Here is a 13,014-nt window from a genome sequence, read left to right on the forward strand (position 1 = left end):
TTCCGAACCGTATCCCGCACGGTTTGGTGATACAGCAAAGGTGCACACAGAGCACGACGCGTACGTCCTGCCAGGAATTAACGTTTCCACGTTACGTCATGCGCGCGCCATCAGATACGCGTGCAAGAACGTTAAGGGCCGATTAATTTTCCGCCGTTTCGCTGTACATACGAAGCTTTCGTCTGCATTTCTCCACCGTTCTCTGCGAATTACTTGTTCCGCGTTACCAAGTGGACGGCTGTTGGCGTTTCAATTCGCGTTCAGATTCCCATGTGATTTTCAAAGAGAGCTTTGTCGCGTTAAACGAGTAACGCAGCGTTGCGTACTGTTTTCTTCAAATTTTTTCTGTAATCGCATCGTTGCAATCTGTTACTTTCGCATCGAAGAAACCAAAGGTAACCAGGAGATCGCAACTAATTTCTTAAAGGATGAAAGTTGTTTTTGCGCCTTTGGCGCAAATGATAAGGGTGTGCGAGCTTGTAGGAACTTTTCGGCATACCAAGTTTAGTAACGTGAAAATATGCCAAAAGTTTCGCTACTTTATAAAGATATGTGTTTGGCGGGTTTAAGTTTCAGTGGAGTTAAAACTCGGGTGGTAACACGTAGGAAACGAATTAAGGGATTAGGAATGTAACGTATAGAAAGCAGGTTCCGCGTTTCGCGATTAGCGCGGTAATAATCATCGCATTTTTCATGTCCACGGTCGAATGGATCCTTGCATACTTGCCTGCATTATTCATACAACATACTTCGCAGCGAGTCCGGGAGAGGAAGCGTTGAACATTGAGAAATTCCGAGAACGACCTAAATGTCAGACGTATAATATAATACAATAGTTTGAGATTTACATTTTCAAAAGTGAAACTCAAATGGATTGCCCGTTGGCGTGAAACATTAGCATTTCTCAGGAATTGCTAGTACAGCAACTTGGAAGAAACCTGTCCGATCACATTTCCCGCGTCGTCCAAGTGGAACAACAATAATCGCGGACACAGGAAGAATTCGGAACGGCAAAATTTGTTCCGGTTGTTTGCGCGCTCCCTGCTATTCTGTCCTTCCCTCTCTTTCTCTCTCTCTCTCCCTCTCGCGTAAATGGCGCTAGGAAGATAAAACTTGTACGTGAAACTTAAAACTTTGATTCCACTTTCAGCCCCTCGGAGTTAAGATTTACTCGCGAACTCGAAGATCTAAAATTGTCAACTTCCGAACGGGGACGAGTGCGCTCCGTCCGACCGTAGCGCCACCCACCCCTATGCACCCCTTTACTCCTGACGTGGCGCGATAAATACACACGTGGAATCTACCGAGCTGGGGCACTTTCGTTACCACCGTCGCGACGCGCAACAACGAGGTCCCGCGAAAGAGTAAAGCCGCGAACCGTTTGTCGCGGCCGCGCGTCGACGCAATTAACCCGCATAGGTAACGCGTGCCGTGCATTACCGCGGAGGAACGCGATCAACGATCCGCGCCGCGAACAATGCACCTTTGACTCGTTTCCTCGTCGCGCTAATTAAGTAATTGCCAGACTAATAACCGAGTGACACGGTATTAAACGGTTCGTGTTTGCACTCGTTCCATCGGGAGTTACGGAAACGCATCCGGCGAACCGCGCGCGTCGTCAAATACTTTCTAATCGCACGACAGCGGTTCGTGGCGTTTTCGGAACGCTGCCTGCAGGATTAAATACGTTTTAACCGAGATCCTTCTGTAACCTCTCGATCCGGCTCGTGATTCGCGAGCTATTTTTCCGTTCCACTCGATCCGACGAATCGCGGGCGGATCCGCGCCCCGGATAAGTGACCGTGCGATCAATGTTTAAAGAACCGATAGCGGTGCGAAATCCAACGTACCATTACAGGTTGCTCGCTTCCCAGGAACGTGCCACTGGCTGGACAGAGAAGGGACCAGCCAGACGGAGACAGGGACAGAGCACTGTGGTTATATTCGTGCGTTTCGTCGGTCTATGAATTCTGCATGGGGTTCCATGCATTAACGAAACGTAATGACCCGGCTGAAACACCCTCTCGCATTCACTTTGTCCGCCAACAAACTGTGTAACGCTGGCTCGATACACCCGATCCGATATAATATGCCGAATAATTTAGTCGAAATCGGAGAACACAGAGATTTAATGGCGGGGTTCAAGCGTCCGTGAAAACGGATCCACTAGTTAGCGGTGTTCGCGTATTGGGGTGCAGCGTGACGCGGATACAGATTGTGCTTAGGGGGTGGGATGATTCCGAGCGTAACTTCGCAAGTCACTAATTGAGGATATAATATTAATCGCGGGTTCAGGCACCTTGTGCAACCTTATTTCGTCCATTCTTTCGTTAATAATGCCCGCGAGGTGGACACCATCGCGCGCTTGGACCCCTGAAGTATTGTAAGTGTGGTTTGTTGTATATGGCAAGAGTTGTACCGACAAACCACTACGCGTGGCCTTATTTCATTGTCAAGAGAGCCCTCATCGAATAGCCATACATCAATCGATTAATCAATTAATGCGTGCTGTGCAATAATTTCCCCCTACATTGTTACCATTCTGTTTACCATGGCGCTACGCGAAAGCGTTATCGAGAGAAGTACAGAATACTCGGCATTAAAAGAACATAATGATCACGAACGGCTGTATTCCTCGGTAGCGGCGAAGAGCTACACGAACGAGCGATACGAATCTCAGATTAATCCTCGTGACATCGTAATTTCGCGTTCGCTCTTAATAGAGCGCGTGCAGAGCGATAAGCAGAGAAAGAAACGAGCTGGTCCAAGAGAAACGAACGTACGATGCGTTAATGTATTCCAGAGGCGTGGCTCGTTACGCTGTTTGTATCTTTCGGTTGGCTCCGCCGAGACGTTTCACTGGCAAGCAAGAAAGGCGAGACGAAGAAAAGAAGCAACAGATGCACCGCCTGGTGCATTATAGATTTATATTCGACGAGGACACAAAGCTCCGTCTCCGGTAACATTTACATAACGTTACCCACTTACTCGTTCACGGACTCGAATCACGTTTTAAACGCGCTGATAAATATGTATATTAAAGTCGATGATAAACATAATTACAGCCGGGCCGCCCTTTCCTCGCGGCGGCGGAACCCTTCCGCGAGGCCGGCTGGAAAATTCATAATGCTCGTAAGAAATTGATGCGGGCGAAACAGCGAAAAGAGAAAACGCTCGCGAAATTAGTTGGCGCGCAAAGGATGTTAAATATTTCATCGCGTTAGGCGGCTAACGCGGTGAAAATTCGCGTTCGCCGCGTAACCGGAATAACCAAAAAATGTTTCGCGAGTCGCCGTCGGAGGTAGCGGTTCTGTTGCAAATTTGACAAATTAGCATATGCCAGTTTAAAAAAGAGAGAAGAGTGACGTCTATGAAGGAAGTTTCCTCGAATCCAAAGTCTTTTATAGAAAGAAGAATGAATAGTTGTATCGTATAAAAATGATGCGCTAATGGAAAATGTACCGTCGACTTGGAACAAGAATTTTTAACCGTTGCTCGGAACAGACTTATTGGCAGACAAAGAATTTTTCGAGTTTCGAGATTGAACCGTGGGAATGCCGATATTGAACGGAAGGCGGTAGTCGGCCTCGATCGATTCGCCTTTGCGAGAACTTGATCCTCGCGAAAGTGACGACTCCAATTCCGAAAGAAACTTTACCGAGCTGTACGTAGAAGTTTGCTTAACTCGGATCTAATCTAGACATAACTCAAATTCCGGCTCGTAAGGAAATGACAACTCCATTTCGGTGGGAGAATCTTGGCAACGTGTACGAGGGCAGTATTTCATCCAGATGTAACCCAGTCCGGACCTACAGGTAGCCTACGTCTAACCTCGACCTAACCAGCCCCTAAATCAGATCCGATTCGTGCCTAACAACCAGCGACATCTATACGACTGATAGTCCATCGCTACGTTAAAACAGAAACGGTTGAATAAAATATTCCACCTGTCAAAATCGATGCAGTTAAAATGCCTTAATTTTCTTATATCCCGTTACAAAAAGACCGTTCGAGGAATATAATTCAGCGGATATCGCATCGATAACATCGAAAGAGTCCTGCCACTTATCCCAGATTTAACTTTTAATAGAATCGATACGCGTCTGGATTGAAAATAAACGGCGACGGCGACCAGCCGTGATGAAAATATGGATGCATGTAAAGTTTCGATGATCGAAGATCTCGACCGAGAAAAGATCGAATTTAATTAAGATCCCTCGAAGTTCCATAACCGGAATCGGCGGTTAGCAAGATCGGAATGACCCAGCGATGGGGGCGCAAGTGGCGAACGCGGACACGTCGCTCGAATATTTGTCTCTTGCCCGAATCCTCTTCAGTTTTCAAGGAACACGAACTTCTGCGCGAACTCGAGGGGAAACCCGATTTCTACTTAACAGGTCCCGGGTCGGGCGAAACCGCGGGCCAATCGAGAACTTCGTCCCGTAAGGCGAGAACTCGAGTGACCCGATGACAGAGACGCCTCCCTACTTTTATCTCGACACTGTTCGCCAGTGTAACACCGAGGTTGGAACCGTAGCAGCGGCTGGAGGAATGGAAAAAGGCGGAAAAGAAACTGGTAACGCGTCTGCGGGACGGTGGGAGTAGGAAGCGAGGAACACAGAGGAGCAGAGGATCAGAGGAGCAAACAGACAGGAAGGAAGAACGAGAAGAAGAAAAAGCGTGGGGAAGAAAACAGGAAACGGGCAAACAAAGTAGTGGAGGGTTTGCGAGAGAATAAGAGAGAGAGAGAGAGAGAGAGAGAGAGAGAGAGAGAGAGAAAGGAAAAAGCACGAGGAAGCAAGGGAAGGAGGAGTTGGAAGGTTTCTTCCTTTTTAAGCCTCGCGTATAGTCGACGATAGTGGAAGGCGCGCGTGGCAAAGTAAAACGAAACGGAGGAACGTACGGACGGACAGGCGCGAGGGTGTAAGGGAGGGAAAAGAGAAAGGTGACTAGAGAGCGGAGGGTATGGAAGAGGCGGAATGGAGCAGAATGGAGCAGAGTGGAGCAGAGTGGAGCAGAATGGAGCAGAACGGAGAGCGCGAGACGCGTAGGTACACGTACACGGTAGCTGGCGTCTATATTTTATATCCGGTACACGAGAAATGTCGCTAGGGCGCAGACTCGAGGCAATCGGGGTCGGTCGGCTTGCCAGTTACTTTTCGCGATCCACCGTGGCCGCTCTGCCGCGGCGCAGGTACACACAGGTCGGACGGTCAGTCTCACCACGGAGTTCGTCAGTACGACGACGGATAGGGAAACGGGAGAACGCAGTGTCCGCGCGGCTCCACGCAGCTAACCACGTTTCGAACACCTCCGACGGTGGAGGACGCTGTTAACCCCGAGGAAACTTACCACCGACGCATCGTGAACGCGCGTTTATCAAATCTCGCATTCGTTAACGCGCGTGTTAACGAACGTCGATACGAACCAGAGAGAAAGAGAGAGAGAGAGAGAGAGAGAGAGAGAAGAGAAGGACGAAGCGGTAGGACGCAAGAAGGCGGGAGCAGCTCTGGCACCGAAGCGGAAAGGGAGAGGAGTAACTGTCAGCTAACCGATTGTACCGGGGGCTGCATCTGCCGCACAAAAGCACAGCTTGCGCACTGTTACGCCGCGTTACCGAGCTACTTGCGCGAACCACTGAACTGTGCCGCTCGGTCATCCCTGCCAAGCCAGTCGAGAGCTTTCGTGCGAAGTGTTTACGTCGTCGCGCGGCCAAACACGCACGCTGCTTCTATCCGCGCGCTGCCCTTTGGCTGTCGTTCGCGTAATCGTTACGTGTGCTTCTACCGTATCCAATTGCCGCTTCCTTTTACCATCGAGGCTCTCTGCACTACTGGTCCTGTCTCTACTTTCTAAGTAGTTTCCACCGATCGCTGAACGGAGTCTGTTGGTGTCAATCCGCGCCTCTATTTCGTCCCTAACTACGTTTTTTCAGTCTCTCTCGTCACGTGTGGCACACCATCGACGATTCTCGTGTCGTCGTTGAGTCGCGTTCCCGGTGAATCTTGCAGTGAACTCGATCAGGGTGTATACGCGCGCGATCGTCGACAGATCCGTGTATCGCGGTCCTGTTTACGGACGAGACTCCTTCTCTCGCGTCGCGTGTGAACGAAGGTAAATAGGATCGAAGAGTCCTGGGGGCGAGCCGCGGCGCACCGATTTCCACGCGACAACGCTCGGTGAACGGGGAGTGCAGTGAAATGAGAACTGTTTGCCTGGCTCTCTGAGGTCCGATCCTCGCGATCGAAAACGTTCTCGCCGCGTCCCCGTGGGGGGGTAGAAAACCGCGCGTTCGTCCACGGGACCCTATCGTCCGACGCGGCGCCCGCGTTGAATGCCACCCGTTCGCCCGTGCCACCGTGTGACACGCCGCTAGCCCCCGCGTCTGGGCACCCGTTTTGTTCAGATTGGTGAACTGTTGTGCGGCAAAGTGACCTCCGCAAAGTGCAACGACGACAAGACCATACAGCCACGCGACGTGATCGTCAGCATCAATGACAAGCGGAATCAAAGCATCGAATTGAGGTGAGTCCTGTCGCGGTTACCTACGTGCTCTGCGATTATGATCGATTCGCTCGACTGACGAGTCACTCTGGATAGATTACGTGGGTGGCGTGTGGACATACGTGTATCGAGAGATATGATTCTCGTTTCCTTGTAGTATCGTAATTAGGATGTTTAAAAGTTTCATTACTTTTCTCTCTAATTTTACTGTCTCCGCTGATGGTTGTTGGATGTCGATTTACGATTCGTTGGACGCCTAGATCGGCTCACGGTATCGATTAATCTTCCTCGCGTTCGCTCCTCCGTCGGGAAGGTGAAAAAAATTCGCTTAATTAAACGGTGAACGCTCCGAGCAGCGCGTCGTTTGAATCACGCACTAGAAGCAGCAGGAAGTGGCGCGGTTCGTTATGAGCTTTATACTTCCGGTATTTGTTCTACTCCCTACGACCCATATACGCGTGTGTGCCTTTTTTTCACGGCTGGTTGAAGCATCGCGACGAAATATCGTATAGAAATAACGACCGCGTGCGGACTAGTTTGAAAAGAGGCTGGTGGGACTTAGGGGAACGTTGTATTCACCGGAATATGGGAAAAAAGTGTTCCGTTAATACGAGCCGGTGGAAATACTCTGGCGTATTCACCTGGAACAAGTTACAAGGCTGAGTTGTGGAAAAGAGTTCAGCCCGAAAATTAAGGCACGTAGCGCTCGTAATGGCCAATGGAGGTAGAGTTAATTAGTGCTGCGACTACCAAACTTGTTTAAATTATACATGTGCTTTAAATTTTATTCTCTTTGTAATTGCGGAGGTTGTTAAATATTGGTTAGACGCTATAAAAACACTGCAATTTAGTGTAGATTCTGTGTAGTCGTGCCTAGAGGAGTAGACGTCTGATCAGTTTCACAGTATACTACTTGCATCCCACAATCTACTATTCAATCATCGAATCAGTGGAAGATACCAAGCAAGATCGTCATTTTCATTTTTCTCAGTATTCTTTCGACGTATCCCTATACGATTTTCAGAGAGAACTCGAAATAAGTCCGACACGAAGAGTCACGTTCACTTCGAAAGACCGCAGCTCGCCCCAAACAATTTCGCGAGCGTTTTATACTTGCCAACGCGAATCGGACCATCGCGTTACACCGTTGCGAATCGCTCCGAGAGAATGAAGCAATTTGTCAACGTCTGCGAAGTATATTAAAGCAGATTCCTGGATTCATCTTAACTAGCCCTCCGCTTGCCTATTTTAACGAGCGTTATACTCTTTTAAAATGTTCGACCCATTTCCAGATCGCCTCCGCGCTCTTAAAGCGTCGCGACTAAAGGAGATGCTCCTTTTCCCCGACGAGCGTTCGAATTCTTCGGAAAATCACGGGAAACTTTCCTCAACCGCGGCTCCACCTTTCCGCGGCGAGCTCCGCGTTTCCCTCGTTTCACCATCGCGAGGAAATCCGTCGTTTCGCGACTGAATTTACCCGTTTCGCGCGCAACGAACGTCCTCCAATCGCGGGGGCGACGTTTCGTCGCGATAATTCCACGCTCTCCCACGTTCATTGCTCTCGTTAGCGTTTTACGCGGATATTTCTAGGATCCCAGGTTGTTCGCGGTACCCGCGGGAATCGAGCCTGCCGAAAGATCGTACCGTTCCAGAAACTTTTAACGCGACTACGTTAATTAAACATTTCGGTCGCTCATATCGAGGCGCGTAATTCTATTTTCGAACGAAAGTGTCAGCCCCGCCACCGTTGACGAGCCACCTGTGACTCGCGCGGTGGCGTTAAACAATTTTTGCCAGCTCTAACGAGTACCGCGCCCCATTAAAAGTAAAGTTCGTCGCCGCGCGACCTCGATAAACAATCCGTCGAACAACCCCGAAACCAACGCGAGCCGCGGATGGCGTTTCGCAAAACCCGTCGCTGGCCACCGCGCGCGATACTCGCCGCCCGTAATCGTCGATTAAATCGTAGCGCGCTCGCGTTCCGGGCCTACGCGCGCCGGATTAAATTAAGTTGCTCGCTTTTACAAAACGGTGAACCGACCCGCGCGTACACTTTTATCCCCAGTACCGGCAATGATTCGCTCGTAAATGATCCCGGCGCGTGACATCGCCGGTAACCGCGGGTTACCTCCCGTAATCGTTTTTTATTACTACGCGCGCGGTTAATTTCCACGGCGTGGCACGATTTCACGCGATTACACGTGCACCGCGCCGCTTTAAATGCCTATTAATATCGATCTGACGTCGGTTTTTAAATGGCAGCTACGATGGTCAGTCATTAACCGAGTTACCTGTCCCACCCCTTCGCGCTCGCCGCTCGAGGAGGCTCGGGGTGACTTCGAGGCGCGTTTCCCGGTTGCTTAATCGAGCCGACTCTCTCTCTCTCTGCGCGCAGTATTTTTTTTTTTTTTGTCAGTCGGAACAATTCTAGGGAGCGAGATTAAAAAAATTTTGGGCAAAAAATTTTTTATCGCGCGCAGTTAAGCACCACTATACCGTGCACTAATGGTAAGAGGCCATTCCCAGTGCGGCGCGTGACGAAAATTCTGGGTGACTGCGCGCAGGCACCCGCGCCGCACTCGCTGCGAGGCTCTTGCCATTAGTGCGCGCATACTCGACGTGTTTTCAATCTCGTTTTCCGCGGAAACGAAGCCTCGAATGCGATTTTCAATGCTCGCAACGATTCCCGATTCTACTCTCGCGTTCGCGTCCCGAATCATCCCTTAGAATTCCATCGGCTATCCTGGATATCCGAATACCTTCTGTGTACCACTGACCGAGGCAATCGAGTTGAAACTTTCGTTAACACTCGCGAATAACGTTATTTTATCCGTGCGATTGCTGCGCGCTAACTGTAGATTGCTTTCGCAGCACGAGTTAGCTGGGAGGGGTTGAACGGGGATGGCGTAACTTAAGTTATTGACCGATTCCAGTGGAAAAAAAAAGGAGCGCGTAATTTTCCTTGGTATTGCGGCTCGATACGTAACGTCAAAGGTGATCCGCGGACACACGGTGATGCAGAAAAAAGGAAATGTGGAACGATACGTCGCTTTATTGCTTGACCTGTGCTCTGCAAAAAGGCGTACTCTCTCTTCTCTTTCTTTCCTACCCTTTTACGCTTCTTTTTTTCTCCCCTTTCGAGGCCGCGCAAAGCGATGTTTAGAAAGAGGACGAGTTTTTAATGCCGCGTTTTACCGCGCTTCAACGCTGCTTTTTACTTATTTCCTGATGTCGCTGGAATCCCACGATCTCGTACTACGTCGGGACGCAACGAATCGAACGGCGTTTTAATTTATATCCACTCGTACCGACAATGTGCGAAATAATCTCGGAAGACGAGCAACTTTCGACATCGGGGGTTCGTATCGTTTGGGTTAAGTCTGGGCTGGAAGTTTACCCGCGGGCTCGTGAGTGTTTTTTCTTGCCTGTTTTCGAAGTCAATTTTCGTCGGGACGCAGAGTTCGTGGGAAAAAGTTTCGCGAACCGAGTGACGAAGTTTATTTACCACACGACGCATCTGTACGCTTACGTTAATATTTCCTGGCCGTAAACAGCTTGAAGCGCTCATAATTTATGCAAAATGGTTTCTCGCTACTTAAGGAGTTGGATTAAACGAAAAGAAAATAATTTTCTTTCGGGATATTTCTCCTTCGAAATTCTTTGGATAACGTTTCGCATATTTCTCGATATTACTAGAAATAGGAGATATCCAATCGAGCTAGTCAGTAATTTTTCCATTAAATGTCGCTAATTGAAGGAGACCCTACGAGTTGTCTGTGAAACTTATTATAAATTTCTGACCCAACATAACGAGTATTCCTTTGGGAAGGATAAGATTAAATATACAAGTGTAATAGAAATGAGCTATGCTTGGGATGTTTAAAGTTGCCGGCGTTCTCGCTTTGTATTTCCATAATTGTGAGGGAAATATGAACAAGTACTATTTTAATTTGCCAGAGATTCGTAAGTATGGGTAACAAAGAGAAAGGGATAGAGAGAGAATGGTTGCAGGTTTTGTTTTAACCGTTTCGTACGATCGAGGGCAATACTTTCTTGCCATTCAGAGCCTTTGGTATTGATGGTTCCTGCTCCGATTTCTATCGCATGTTGTGTAAAATGGTGGCCGCGTGGTATATTGGTTGTAATAAAAGAAAGTAGTTACGCGAAATTGAAACTAATATTTCTTTCACATTTGAAAACTGAGATTGCTAGTAATTTTTAAATTCAGTTTTATAATTCATTGCGCGCAATAACAATTGTTCCGCGTTTCACGCTTCCAATATCGATGGCTCTTTTTATCACCGGGTGTTATTTCTGAGTGTTCCGAACATTAATGGCTCTCGATCCAATTTTCGTGACTAAAAGTATCTTGCCTGAACCTCAATTCGTTTAAATGATACTGTCTGATGTTTAATTCCATCATTATCAATTCATTCTTTGATAACTACATTCGAATGTCTGCCAACTCTACGTGTGTATAAAATATTTAACACAAAAAAGCTCCAATTCGTTCACGCTTTATAAAAGTTATATTATTTTATCGAATTGAAGCAATAGAAATAGAATGATCGATTGAAAAGAGAGCACCGTGATCAACGTGGAGAGACACGTCGATGTATATTTCATTTCGTCAGGCGGTTGAAAAATTCTTAGAAACAAAGTGACCAACGCCGCTCAATATTTTCTATCCCATATTTCAAAACAGTCTCAATATCCGAATATTCATCATCCCTCGTACCGTTCCACTATCATTCCACGCAAAGTCTCCCCACAATCGACCGAATAGATCGCTTTAAACAGAAAGGAAAACATTTCCACGCGAGTTTTCAATTTCGCTCGAAACAATGTCTAAACGGAGTCACGCGATCACAGTCAATCGTCCACGGATGATTGATCACGGAACTTCCTTTCCTCTTCAAGAGCCGGACGTATCCATCCTCTGCGCACCCTTCAAGCCAAGTTTCCACGCGCGATGACCGCTGTCATCAGGATAGAGTCAGCAAGAAACGAACTATCGTTTGATATCATCGCACCATCGCACTGACCGCAGTGTACAGACAAAAAGTATCGATGATTCGACGCGAATGCAACCTTAAGCCGCCTTCGCACGAGTCGATCCACTTGCCGTTCCGCTTGGTCAGACGAGGAGCTCGCTGCACTCCAGTAACCGTGAACGCGGGACGGGTGCACCCATGTGCGCGTGCACGCGCCACAAAGTAGAGTCCTATGCAAATATGCTGAAAGCATACCCGGAACGCTCGCGGAGTTTTAACGCGCTACTTAACCGCGTGTTACGTGCGCCGACAGATCGATTTACCTGGGCCGCCTCCTCGCCGTGCCGTGCCGCGTTGCTTTCCTCCTCGCCCTGTGCACCCGTGTCCTCCTCGCCGTTGTTCCCGCTTCCGCGAACTCCGACCTGTCCGCGAAATTTCATCGCTGCAACGTGCATCACTCGCGACGCAGTCGAATATCCGGGAATACGCACGCTAATGGGGGGTGGATCAAGGGTGGTTCGAGCGAACGATCGATACATTCTGAGACGGGATACTCGCTATCGAGGGTCGCAATTTATTCTTCGCACGCGTGCACGATTGCTCGCGTTTCGTGGAAATTTTCGAAACGGAACAGCACTCGTTTCGCAGTTTCGTTCGAAAGGGTTCCAGCTTGCTCGTCGCACGGTCGGTTTTTTATTCTGATATTCACGCGGGGCGTTTTTTTTTCCTTGGCCACCGGACTCGTTTCAGCGATCGGGTCATGGTTTGTTTAACAGATTGAATTCGTTTCGCTCGAGCGTTGTATGCAAATCATTATTCACGCGGCGATGTACGGTCGGAGTGTTCTGTGTTATTCATGCCTCATGGATGATTTTTGTGACAATCGAGGCATTCGAATGCTTCCCGTAGCCCCGTCGATCTGCACGCATAAATAACAAGGAGCCGCTTCATTTGTTTTCGGCGATAAATTCGGTGTAATTAGATGTTTACGTGAATTATGATCGGACGCGTCAACATATTTATCGTTCGTCATTTAGTAATGTAATCAGTGACAACAGCGGTATCGACGCGATGCTTCCTCTAGAATTACAGCGTTTGCGAAATGAAAAGATCGGTTGCAGGTAGAAATTGAAACGCGGTGCGAAGTTTGAAACGCGACACCGTAGAACGGTAACGGTAAATGTTCGCGTAAAAACTACCATGCTCCTTTCCCCGTAATTTATTAATCGTTTAATTCTCCAATTCCGCGTGTAATAATGTTTACAACATTCGCAGCGTTATTTAAAATATCCGCGGCGCATCGCCGTGGCGCGGCGATTGGCTTCGTTAAAAAGCCAGCAGAGATTCCCACGCAGCGCAACATTAAATGTCTGCAATATGCGACGCGTAATCAGTATTAGCATCTTTGTGCGCCGGGCGCAACGCGTATCGTTGTTTTCAACTGGCGTCGAAATTTTTAACGGGACGTCGATTCCCCTTTTAATTCAACGAGCTCGGCCGCGCGTTCCGCCTGGCT

General features: G+C 48.5%; 1 protein-coding gene across 4 annotated transcripts in view; it reads left to right on the forward strand.

The window, feature by feature from the left end:
- The first annotated feature begins 6,411 nt into the window (after positions 1-6,411).
- Ten-a (Teneurin-a transmembrane protein) overlaps positions 6,412-13,014 on the forward strand; it is a 568,813-nt gene continuing 562,210 nt past the window's right edge. For 3 of the 4 annotated variants that reach the window (XM_076893038.1, XM_076893039.1, XM_076893040.1), the window contains exon 1: positions 6,412-6,525. The gene's annotated coding sequence lies outside the window, so the exon portion shown is untranslated. The remainder of the gene's footprint in view (positions 6,526-13,014) is intronic. The other variant, XM_076893037.1, reaches the window with a different exon arrangement.

The sequence above is a fragment of the Xylocopa sonorina genome, chromosome 3 (genome assembly GCF_050948175.1).
Source record: "Xylocopa sonorina isolate GNS202 chromosome 3, iyXylSono1_principal, whole genome shotgun sequence".
Lineage (NCBI taxonomy): Eukaryota > Metazoa > Arthropoda > Insecta > Hymenoptera > Apidae > Xylocopa > Xylocopa sonorina.